This window comes from Littorina saxatilis, linkage group LG8 (genome assembly GCF_037325665.1).
Source record: "Littorina saxatilis isolate snail1 linkage group LG8, US_GU_Lsax_2.0, whole genome shotgun sequence".
Taxonomy (NCBI): Eukaryota; Metazoa; Mollusca; class Gastropoda; order Littorinimorpha; family Littorinidae; genus Littorina; species Littorina saxatilis.
The window spans coordinates 13,951,029-13,964,198 of NC_090252.1; the positions used below are offsets into that span (position 1 = coordinate 13,951,029).

The 13,170-nt window shown below is 40.5% G+C and overlaps 2 long non-coding RNA genes across 2 annotated transcripts in view; one reads left to right on the forward strand and one right to left on the reverse strand.

The window, feature by feature from the left end:
- Positions 1–13,170, reverse strand: part of LOC138972186 (uncharacterized) — a 45,538-nt gene that overhangs the window by 9,376 nt on the left and 22,992 nt on the right. Inside the window, exon 2 of the long non-coding RNA XR_011457481.1 lies at positions 4,477–4,590. This is a non-coding gene — a long non-coding RNA (uncharacterized lncRNA). The remainder of the gene's footprint in view (positions 1–4,476; positions 4,591–13,170) is intronic.
- LOC138972183 (uncharacterized) lies at positions 10,499–12,863 on the forward strand. Its single transcript, XR_011457479.1, has 2 exons — positions 10,499–11,017; positions 12,561–12,863. It is a non-coding gene; the product is annotated as an uncharacterized lncRNA (long non-coding RNA).

Sequence of the window (13,170 nt, forward strand, 5' to 3'; positions counted from 1 at the left end):
TATACATTGGTCAAGTTATGACCAAATGTGTTAACATAGACGGGTAGTCGAAACAAGGGTCATGGTGTATGTGTGTGCCTGTGTGTGTGTATGGGTAGAGCGATTCCGAGGAAACTAGTGGGCCGATTTTATGAAACTTCACTTGATATATCCTTGGTATGATATCCCCAGCCTATTGTTCCCTTTTTCCGATTAATGTATTTGATGACGTCATATCCGGCTTTTTGTAAAAGTTGAAGTGGCTCTGTCACACCCTCAGTTTTTGATCAAATAGCTTGACATTTTGGATACGTAATTTTCGACAAAGCCTGGACTTTGGCATTGCATTTCAGCGTGGTGGCTTAAAAATTAATAAATGAGTTTGGTCATAAAAAATCTGAAAAGTGCAATTGAAATTAAAAAAACAACAACATTCCATCTTCTTCCTGATTCAAAATAACATATACATATATGTTATGTTTGGATCAAAACCAAGCTCAGAAAGTTAAAAAGAATAGAGATACAGAAAAGCGTGCTATCCTGCTCAGCGCAATAACTACCGCGATATACTGGCTTGTCAATGTCCTTGCCTTTTTCACGAGCGGGTAACTGACGATGATTACGATGGCGCGTATCTCCAGACTCAGACTCAAGGCGCAGGGGATCTATTTACGTCATCCCCTCTCTCCGGTCTTTCTCTCTCGCGCAATGTGTGTGTGTGTGTGTGTGTGTGTGTGTGTGTGTGTGTGTGTGTGTGTGTGTGTGTGTGTGTGTGTGTGTGTGTATGTGTGCGCGTGTGTGTGTGTGCATTTTGTGCACGTGTGTTAGTGTTACTGTTAGTGTGTATGCGTGTGTGTGTGTGTGTGTGTGTTTGTTTGTGTGTGTGCGTGTGTGTGTGTGTGCATTTTGTGCACATGTGTTAGTGTTACAGTTAGTGTATATGCGTGTGTGTGTGTGTGTGTGTGTGTGTGTGTGTGTGTGTGAGAGAGAGAGAGAGAGAGAGAGAGAGACAGAGAGAGAGAGAGAGTGAGAGAGGTTATGTATGTGTGTTTGCGTGTGTTTGCGTGTGCGTGTGCGCGTGCACGTGTGTGTGTGTGTGTGTGTGTGTGTGTGTGTGTGAGAGAGAGAGAGAGAGAGAGAGAGAGAGAGACAGAGAGAGAGAGAGAGTGAGAGAGGTTATGTATGTGTGTTTGCGTGTGTTTGCGTGTGCGTGTGCGCGTGCACGTGTGTGTGTGTGTGTGTGTGTGTGTGTGTGTGTGTGTGTGTGTACGTACGAAAGAGAGGTAGAGTTGCTGTGCCGTGTGTGTGTGTCTGTGTGCGTGTGTGTGAGTGTGTTCCAGAGGTTGTGTGTGTGTGTGTATGTGTGTGTGTGTGTGTGTGTGTGTGTGTGTGTGTGTGTGTTTGTAAAGGTGTGTGTGTGTCCGTCTGATTATATGTGCGCATGAGTGTGTGTTTTGTTTGTATGAAGTTTGTGTGAGTGAGTGAGCGTGTGTGAATGAGTGTGTGTGTGTGTGTTTGCAAGGGTGTGTGTGTTTGCAAGGGTGTGTGTGTGTGTGTGTGTGTGTGTGTGTGGGTTTGTCAGTGTGTGTGACTTGGGGTGTGTACGTGTGTGTGTGTGCGTGTGTGTGTATGTGTGTGAGAGAGAGAGAGAGAGAGAGAGAGAGAGAGAGAAGAGAGAGAGAGAGAGAGAGAGAGAGAGAGAGAGAGAGAGAGAGAGAGAGAGAGAGAGAGAGAGAGAGAGAGAGACAAGACAAGACAAAATCTTTATTATCGAGGGTAATAGATAAGCAAGAATATTGCTTTTTTACATCCAGCCCTCGCCCTAATATAGGGTCAACAGGAACAGAAAACAATATAATCAAAGAACTATCACATCAAACTTACATTATAACTGCATATACAGATACACATTTAAAAATAAATTGTCAAACTGTATTTAAAGTACAATTTCCAATGATTAAAAAGTGTCAATTTTTAACATAACTTAATTTAGATCTGCCTATTATTATAATTTTGTTTAACATGCACATGTATACATTTTAAATGAATTGATGAATCATTCAGCACATGTTCAGTTGCATTATGTGCGACATCTACTTTTTTTGAAGCTGTCTGTGTTTGTTTTATACTTAAGAAAAATAGGCAGTGAGTGAGAGAGAGAGAGAGAGAGAGAGAGAGAGAGAGAGAGAGAGAGAGAGGGAGAGCGAGAGAGAGGGAGAGACAGAGAGAGAGAGAGAGAGACAGAGAGAGAGAGAGATAGAGAGAGAGAGAGAGAGAGAGAGAGAGAGAGAGAGAGAGAGAGAGAGAGAGAGAGAGAGAGAGAGAGAGAGAGAGAGAGAGAGAGAGAGAGAGAGAGAGAGAGAGAGAGAGCGGATTTGTCCTTCGCGCGGGGTTTGCAGTGCCTTGGCATTGCACTTATACTTAATTGTTTTATTGATTAAAAAGGCACACTAAAGCGTTTTCCGAAACGCAAAAAAAAGGTGGAGGTGTATGGCTTTTCCGTTAAATGAAGGAACCTATTCCTAACAACAGGCTAAACACCACATATTAGCGCAATCGACCCATACACACTGGAGATAAAAACGCAGACAATGAAAGAAAGAAACAAACAAACAAAGTGAAACCAGCACAGCACCGATTATAAAGTGATGTGAAAACAATCAAAGACAAAGTGAAATTAGTTGTGTAAAGTGAAATTGGTTCAGTCAATTTGTGGGTTGTACACAATAGGCTAAAAATGGAAGCACTTTAGAGTTTTTCACTAAGAATAGTAAACCATGGCCGAAACTCTCGCAGCCGAGAACACTGCTACTCCAGAATTTAAACAAAAACGGGGGGAAAAAGTATAAACACAGCACTTTATTTTAGACCCATGTTGGAATCGAACCAGTGACAGCCGGATTCGGGGGGCAACGTCTCATCCATTACACCTCGGAGGCAACTGCACAAACTAAGCAATGACAGAAATAGGAAGTTGAACGAATGGATGCGATTTCGCAGCGATTGAAGTCTTTGCAGAGAACAGTATCAGCTATTTGTACTAAAATTGATGACTGTCTAAAACGTAACAATCACACACGCACAACACCTTGGTAAGCATTTATTTATAAACGGCCGTCTACAAGCTATAACACAATTTGACATTAAGACACACGCATTACTCTTTGACACACAAAAAGCGGCTTGTGTCCCCTGAAATACGTTGCTCTGATTTGTTGGTTTTTGCGGAACGTGCGCGCTGCAGCGTCAAACATAGGATAGATTTTATTCTGAAGCGTCAGGCCCCGCGGCCAAATTCATTTTTTCCCCAGCGCGCAACACATCCCCTGAAATCAAAACAGGCAAAGTATTCGTAATAATCCGACGCGCAAATGCATCGACACGTAGACGACATGAAGTGGGCGGTAGGCCTAATGAATATCAACTGAGCTATCCACAGTGACGCACATTACACATTTTGACTTCGAATATACAATGTACTACGTGGGTTCTCGAGCATGTTGTGTCAGTCTCGAGTCCTCGATTTCCGAGTTTCTCCGTTCGTATTTGTGTACGGTACGTTCTGGGGATCTCACTGTTTGCGCTAAGTTAAAATTACCACTGACCATTTACTCCCGTTCAGTTTAGAAAGCAAACCGAAGAAGCATTCATTTCAAGTGTGACCGAAAAATATGCTGGCAGTCCAGTATGAAATGCATTGATCATTTGCCGAAAAGCGCTGACGCCTTTTCAAAAGAGATGTTACCTACCCAGAATGCCATTTTGTTGTTGAGATTAGGCAGATTTAGTTTGGGACGTTGACGCCCTATGGTTAGCATATTATATAAAAGGAAGCTATCCGTTAAAAACGGGCGTCAACAGAACCAATGAAGCGGGATACACACTTGTGGATGAAATACCTCTGCCAAGACGGATTGCGCTCATTTCAGCGTAGTACCTAATTTACATACACCGATTTTCTTTAGTTCTGAGCACATTAATTTGTAAAATTAACACGGCATATAGAAAGATAAAGAGAAAATAATAAATATAATGATATCTGTCGGTGAAAATTCGATTTTAATTTCGATTTTAATTGAGCAAACTTATTAATTAATTCTTTAGTTTCCCAGCTAAAACGCGATCCCATAGTCCGGAATGATTAAAAGATTCCAAGATGACCATGCACAACCACCGGAATATTACATTAGAGAATACATTTTGATTGTAAAGTTTAAACAGATATGTCCAGGTTTTTTTCCGGAAATCGCTCTGCAGACCCCCACTCACACACACACACACACACACACACACACACACACACACACACACACACACACACACACACACACACACACACACACACACACACTTTTTGAAACCCCTGTATCTTAAGGAAACATTATTGTTACAAGAACACGTCACTATACAGAGGTAAGTCTTTAGGTCACTGCCTTTCAAATTATTGTTAGATCTATCACATGTGATGAAAGTTAGAAAAAAGCAAACAAAACTTACTTTCACAGAAGTCTCCATAGTAGTACGTTTCGTTGCAAATGCATTTGACATTGGTGCTGTTGATAGCGATGCAGGTTGCACAATGCTTGCAAGGGGAGTTTCCGCATAGGTCGGCTAAAACGTAACCAACAGAGAAAAACATATAATATAAGTAAAAGCAAAATCGATCTGCTATAGATCTGCACAACATCTCTCTCTCTCTCTCTCTCTCTCTCTCTCTCTCTCTCTCTCTCTCTCTCTCTCTCTATCTCTCTCTCTCTCTCTCGCTCTCTCTCTCTCTCTCTCTCTCCTCTCTCTCGCTTTCTCTCTCTCCTCTCTCTCTCTCTCCTCTCTTGCGATCTCTCTCTCTTGCGATCTCTCTCTCCCCCTCTCTCTCTCTCTCTCTCTCTCTCTCTCTCTCTCTCTCTCTCTCTCTCTCTCTCTCTCTCTCTCTCTCTCTCTCTCTCTCTCTCTATCTATCTATCTATCTATCTCTCTTCTCGTTTGTATTGCTTATGCCACAACCCTCGTAAAGTAAAATTTGATTTCATTTGATTTAGTTTGATGTAATTCTCTTCTCCCTGTATATTAACGATCTTCCTTTTAGTATCAATGATGCTTGTGAACTCTTTGCTGATGATACGACCAAACACACGTCTGATAATAAATTAGACAAAGTTTATTCATCATTGCAGAACAGTGTAGATGATCTCATAAATTGGACGGAGTATAACCACATGAGTCTTCACCCCCAAAAGACCAAATACATGTTAGTTATAACAAGGCAACAAATACAAAACATCAAGAATAATCCTCATTCCATATTAATTGGCAACGACACAATAGCGGAAGTAGGAGATCACAACGTTTTGGGAGTAACTATCGATACTAATTTATCTTGGGCCCATCATGTTAGGTCGTTTTGTAAAACCATGTCAAGGAAAATATATCTGTTAAACAGAATAAAACACTTTCTTGATCCACACTCAGGGTTATTATGTTTTAACGCATACGTACAAATCATCACGGATTATTGTTTGACCATCTGGGACTCTGCCAGTGCAACTATTTTAAAAACACTGTATAGTCTACACAGCTGAGCACTGAAATTAATTAACTATATTGAAACAATCCAGTCTCGTTTTTGACGATTATAAGAAACTCAAGATTTTGCCCTGAAAAGAAAGATTTAATAAAGGCGTACTCCTTCACAAAATCCTTTCTGGGCGTGCACCACGTGCTTTCATTACAAAATTTCATGCAAAACCAAACCAAAAATGTAATGTCCCCATTCCACGGATAGCTCTTTTTGAATCAAGTTTAGCTTATTCTGGAAGCGTTTTGTGCAATTCTCTCCCGGAAACAGTTCGAGTTCCAACGAGTCTCAATACTTTCAAAAAACATATCTCATTACATTTGATGTCATATTACGAAAAGTCACAGTGATGGAAGACTTCGTATTCACATTATTTTCATATTGATCATATTTGTCCATACAATTATATAGCATCAGTGTTTCATCATATTAAAACTAAGTTTGATAACACATTCTAATTTTGTTTAAACATGTTCCGTAAATTCCCAATTCTGAACATAAGATAATAGTTCGTGTAAAGCCTGTAACGTGTACATAGTCCTGATAATAGTTTTTCTGTCTTTTTTAAATTTTTACTTTTATGTTTATTTTTGTAAATGATTTATATGTGTATATATGTTCATACGATTATAGTAGTCCCTCTCTGGGCGAGGGCTGGTTGACAAGAAGCTAATTTGTATTGCTCATGCCACAACCCTCGAAAAATATATTGATTTGATTTGATATGATTTGAATTTCTCTCTCTCTCTCTCTCTCTCTCTCTCTCTCTCTCTCTCTCTCTCTCTCTCTCTCTCTCTCTCTCTCTCTCTCTCTCTCTCTCTCTCTCTCTCTCTCTCTCTCTCTCTCTCTCTCTCGCCCTTCTTTCTCCCACTCACTGTGTATCTCTCTGTCGCTGTCTGTCTGTTTATGTGCCTCTGTCTATCTGTCTGTCTGTCTGTCTGTCTGCATGCATGCTGTCTGCCTGTCTGTCTATCTGTCTGTCTGTCTGTCTATCTGTTTGTCTGTCTATCTGTCTGTCTGTCTGTCTATCTGTTTGTCTGTCTGTCTGTCTGTCTGTCTATCTCTCTCTCTCTCTCTCTCTTTCTCTCTCTCTCTCTCTTTCTCTCTCTCTTATTCTCTCTTGAATGAAACAGCATTCAAGGAACATCACATGATGTTTCTTTTGCAAAACTACACTTGACAAAACAATTCTTGCGACTAAATTCGCACCCCAATTAAAGAATTAGTTCCCGTTTCATTTAAACTTTATATGCAAGTGTGTGTGTGTGTGTGTGTGTGTGTGTGTGTGTGTGTGTGTGTGTGTGTGTGTGTGTGTGAGTGGGTGTGTGAAAGGGTTGCGGGTGTCTCTCTGACTATGTGCGTGTGAGTGTGTGCTTTGTGTGCATGGATGATGAGTGTGCGAGTGAGTGTGTGCGTATGTGTTTGCGCGCGTGTGTGTGTGGGTGTGTATGTGTGTGTGTGTGTGTGTGTGTGTGTGTGTGTGTGTGTGTGTGTGTGTGTGTGTGTGTGTGTATGTGCCTCGGCAATGCACTTTTACTTAATTATGATGCTATATATATAAGGGACTTTGCTCTGTAAATCTCGGTCCCCCTTGAGGAGGGTCTGATGCTCCCAATAGGCTGTCTGTGAAGGGATACTTTATTCTCTCTCTATCTCTGCTAAGAGATTTTAACAAATCTCGGAAGAAAGTCTCTGCTGACTTTCAATTGTTTCTTTCACAATTTCTGATGTTTTATAATCTGGTCACCGTGAAAGTTGCATCGCCTTTAAAGCGATCCAATTGAATAAAGCAGAAAACTTCTTCTTTACCAAGTCCTGTGTTGAACAGCAGTGAAAAGTTGACCGCTTTTTCTGTTTAACCTTTTCAAAATTAGATCTAACTTGTTCGCGTATCCATTTCTGGATCTGCAGGCTGGTACAGAGTTACCTCCCTTTAGGCTTTTTTCAAATTTCCCTTGTTTTAACCTAATTTCTTGGTTAAAACTTGTCTAAATTTCTAAATTCTTTCTTAATAAATATCAATTCTACACTTTGGCCTTAAATCAAAGTGTTTCCCTTCACAGATATCCTCTTGGGGTTGTCAGATGAGGGTAGTCTCCCATGCCAACAGAAGCTACCATTCAGAGAATGGTTTGCTTCTTAGTTGGATACCATGGGTTGACAACTCTCGCCATCAGTACCACCTGACCACTGATGAGACACAATAGTGTCGAAACACGTGTCTGGTCTAGGTACAAATACAATGGTCCTCCTCAGGACTAGATTACCTTGCGATACGTCCCCCACAAAGGGACTTTGCTCTGTAAATCTCGGTCCCCCTTGAGGAGGGTCTGATGCTCCCAATAGGCTGTCTGTGAAGGGATACTTTCTTTTAACAAATCTCGGAAGAAAGTCTCTGCTGACTTTCAATTGTTTCTTTCACAATTTCTGATGTTTTATAATGTGGTCACCGTGAAAGTTGCATCGCCTTTAAAGCGATCCAATTGAATAAAGCAGAAAACTTCTTCTTTACCAAGTCCTGTGTTGAACAGCAGTGAAAAGTTGACCGCTTTTCCTGTTTAACCTTTTCAAAATTAGATCTAACTTGTTCGCGTATCCATTTCTGGATCTGCAGGCTGGTACAGAGTTACCTCCCTTTAGGCTTTTTCAAATTTCCCTTGTTTTAACCTAATTTCTTGGTTAAAACTTGTCTAAATTTCTAAATTCTTTCTTAATAAATATCAATTCTACACTTTGGCCTTAAATCAAAGTGTTTCCCTTCACAGATATCCTCTTGGGGTTGTCAGATGAGGGTAGTCTCCCATGCCAACAGAAGCTACCATTCAGAGAATGGTTTGCTTCTTAGTTGGATACCATGGGTTGACAACTCTCGCCATCAGTACCACCTGACCACTGATGAGACACAATAGTGTCGAAACACGTGTCTGGTCTAGGTACAAATACAATGGTCCTCCTCAGGACTAGATTACCTTGCGATACGTCCCCCACAAAGGGACTTTGCTCTGTAAATCTCGGTCCCCCTTGAGGAGGGTCTGATGCTCCCAATAGGCTGTCTGTGAAGGGATACTTTATTCTCTCTCTATCTCTGCTAAGAGATTTTAACAAATCTCGGAAGAAAGTCTCTGCTGACTTTTAATTGTTTCTTTCACAATTTCTGATGTTTTATATATATATATATATATATAAATATACATTCGAAATTATTCGAAATATTTAGCCGGCAACTGGGTTATACATATATTCGTGGCAACTCGGAGATCGTCACCAGCGTCGGTCAACATCGAACAACAAACTCTGTCATCATTTTCACAAGTTTTCATTTACAAGCACCTGGGAAATACATTTCATGTTCCCCAGCCAATAAATCCCCGGTTACTATAGTTGCAGGAAGCAGGTTATACATGGATAATCAAAAGCAAACCCAATAGAAACACTCCGGGATTCTTCGGCTCTTTTCATTGGTGTTTCCCCAGACCTAAACAGACGACACGACACTGCTTTGCAAAGCTCCAAAAACGAACTGCCAAACTGGCACAAGTAAACAAAAAACATAACTACTTAATGAAAGGTCATACATTCATCAAAAACAAATGAAACCTAGCGATACGTTTTTTCTTCTTACAGAGTCATGGAGTGCGTGTATCTGTGTTTCGATACACAGACGTTTCGAGAAACACGAACGTCAAGTTCAAGTAAAACGACCCCTGACACACACATTTTGACCCGTGTTGTATCGATAAACGAATCACAAATAAGAAACAATAATAAAAGCAAAGAAAATAGCTACAAGATATGCAAACATCTAACAAAGCCGAGCAAGCAGAATGACAGGTCTAATGAAAAACAAAGAGGTACTGAGTCGGACACACGATCGCGATTCTTTCCTTCGCCGCACGACGCAAATCTTCTGTGACCTTTTACCAAACGTAGCTTCCACATTCGATCACTCAGCCTAATAATTACAACAGAAAGCCGAGGGGGTGAAATACCGAGATGAACCTACAGAACTGTGCATCCTCAAACCTGACATATTCATCCCAACATTTAATGAACTCAAAAACACAGAAAGTTGCTTTCACACGCCAGCTCATTTTGATAATCCTCGCTCCACGGCTATCGTTGATTGCCAGTGATTATCAAACCGGGACTCGTGTGGTTATCAGCACGAAACCCGTGTTTCAAAGCATGGCTCCCTGGGTTGATTGTGCACCTATTTTCTCACTACAAAAATGATGACAAAAACGATGTTTGGTGGTTTGTTGTCGGGGGGCATTTCGGCCTTGGTCAATAAATATGAAACAAAACACGATATGCTCCCCCTCGGACCGACAAAAAAGCTGGTCTGTCAACAACCCATCAAACATCTTATAATGTCTTCGACTTTGCGGTTTTCGATCGCGTATTAAAAAGTACAGTGTTCTAAGAACATGTATGACAAATGTATGTTAATGGTGCATCGAGGGCGGAGTGAAAAGCCGTCCGTACCAGGCCCGAAAGCGAAAATTTTTTTCACACGTCAGTTGCGGGCTTTCAATCCCGAAGGCTATTTCCGAGTAGCTACGAACGTAAACGGAAGTTCCGATGTGTTCGGATGCTTATCGATTTGAGTTGTCGTTCGTGTCTCGCTGACCCAGTACACGGTAGTGCTGGAACGAGTGCAATCCGAGCTACGAACTTTGCCGATTGCAATCTAGAAATGATCGTCACTGCTGCAGGGTCAATGTGTGAATTAATAGGATAGAGCGAAAAGAATGCACTCAGCACTCGCTCAATCCATGCTGAGGCTCATAAACTCCCAGCCTGCAGAACATCATACAGAAGTCTTTCTTCCCTTGCACCATTGGCGAGTGGAACGCCCTCCCACCACAGGCAGTATCATCAGCCTCGGACATTTTCCTCTCACTGATTGTCAATCATCGGTTTGGATCAACCAGCAGGTAGGTTATTGTTTTTAAAATCCAAGACATGACCATTGCAAACGTGGCCTTTGTAGAACTGAGCAAGATTCATCTGTTGTGTATGTCATGTGTGTGTTAGATACTGAGTAACTGGGTGTGACTGAGTCACAGAGTGTGTGCTTGTTGTGTTCTTATTTTTTTTACTCAAGTTTAGAAAATGCTTGATCTTTAATCTATATGCACAGAATCAAATGTTGCTGTATCAGTGTATGAACTATGGTTGTAAAAGAATAAACAAAACAATTACTGAATTAGTGAGTGATTTGGCTCTGATAGTGAAGTTGAAATAGTACTTATTTCATTTTCAAGACATGTTAATAGTTATGTTAATATTGTTATGGTTTTTTTCAGGCCTCCCGAGAAACCAGAGGTGATGTGCATCATTCATACAGCTCCTGTCTTTCAGTTCCAACAGTTTACCTTTAAACATGGATACATAATTACATGTACTGGAGAGGTATCAGGATGACTTGGCATGGTGCTTTACATTACAGACTACCCCTGAAGAGTAAGTTACACATTTATAAGGTATTGGTGATGGTAGTCTGTAGCTATAAACATGCATGTACTGATGTAGATCATTCAGCAGTCTTTTGTTCTTTGTAAATTGTATTACTAGTAATACTGTGCATGGTAATTCACTAATTGGTATGATGTACTTTGTATACATAATGGTACAAATATCTTTATTTTCTCTCTCCTTCCCATCTTAAAGTTTGTTGCAACCCTATACTCATAAAGTGCATTATGCTGTTTGTATGAACATTGATTTGAACTATTGTGATGCAAGAAAGTAAAACATGAAATAGCTAGAATGAAAGATTTACTCATTACTGGAATTATTTTAAATACAGTCAGTCCTTTCCTTGGCTCACAATCACAGATCTGGCCAGTTTTTTTTATAGTTTTTTTTAATTTTTTACATGGAATAAGAGTTATATAATATAGTAAAACGTATCAACACCCTGATTGCCCCTGCGCAGTGTTTACTGTTAGAATTTTCTGAATGACTTCACATCACATTTCTCAACAAAACTGTAAGGTGTCAACGCTAAATAGGGAATGTGTGTGGGATGAGGGCTCATGCTGTCAATTAAAAAAATAGTAAATTTCCATCACATTCCAGAAAAACCGCTCACATCAGCAGCATAACAAGATATCATGTCGTTAGAAAGGTTCTTGTGAGGAAGTCTTTTTAATTTTAATGATGAAAGATTCTTTTTAATTTTAATGATGAAAGTATATAAATAAATGGTTTTCACAGGAAGGAATGATGGCACCTGTAATATTACAGAACAATGTTTACAGTTTAGTTAATAGTTGTCACTGTCAGTATCACCCACACCATTCTCCATCCCACTGATTGTGTGAAGAACAAGTACATGTATTACTTCCTACCTACCTTCCGGCACCCCCACTACACACCCTCTTCTCAATACCAACAAGAAGAGCAAACGCTCGATCGAGTCACTTTCGCAGTTCTGAATATTATATGAGGCATCAGATGGACAGGAAGAAATTGCTATTCACAACACAATGAGTCACGTTCACATAAAATTTGAGCCCGGTCACTTTTATAGTTTCCGAGAAAAACCCAACGTTAAGTTGTGTGTTGCCGAACAGAAAAGGCTAGTTATCTCCCTTGTTTTTCTGATAACGTTCGTAAAAGGCTACAGATGTAAATACTTTGATGTAAAGAATAATCCTACAAAGTTTCAATCACATCCGATGAACTTTGTCAAAGATATAAAATGTCTAATTGTTCCTTTGACGCTGACCTGTGACCTTGAAAAAGGTCAAAGGTCAACGAAACCATCGTTAAAGTGTAGAGGTCATTGGAGGTCACGACTAAACAAAATATGAGCCCGATCGCTTTGATAGTTTCCGAGAAAAGTCCAACGTTAAGGTGGTGTCTACGGACGGCCGGCCGGACAGACTAACACTGACCGATTACATAGAGTCACTTTTTCTCAAGTGACTCAAAAACATATCCCCATCAGCGCACAGCAAAGTCTGAATGTGCTCAGTAATACATTTTCTTTATTTTCCAGGAAGTGAGGTGCCGAGATATGATGTGCAGGCAGCTTGCAGAGTGGTGCCTGGCTTTGCTGAGGATGATGATCAGATTCAGTCCATTCTGTGCTGACAGAGCTACCAGAACTGACCCACACTGCTGGCATGACCTTTACAGCTGCATTCAACACTTTACTTTTACGCTGGTAACTTTACGGTTGCTCTCTCTCGATTGAGCATTTTTATTTTAACTAAGGCCAAACAAAAAATAGGTCTGTTTACGGTAACCCGACCGACCCTAGTTTTTTCGCGCGACCCTAGACTTTTTTTTGGCATTTTGGGGGGGGGGGGGGGGAAATCTTGTTTTTTTGGCAAAATAACGTAAAAATATGGTTTATTGGAAAAAAAAAAATCCCGACCTACCGACCCTATTTTTTTGGCCTATGTTACCGTAAACAGACCTATTTTTGGGGGGGGCCTAAGGGGAAAAAGTAAATGCCTCTGCAGAGATTTGAACCTTGGACCTTGAGATTTTTAGGCCCATGTCCTAACCACTAGTTTTTGTTTTAACTGTAAGATGGATATATGTCTAGCGGATGCAGCTACATGTACAAATGTGCCAAAATAGAACTTGCATTCTCAGCCTAT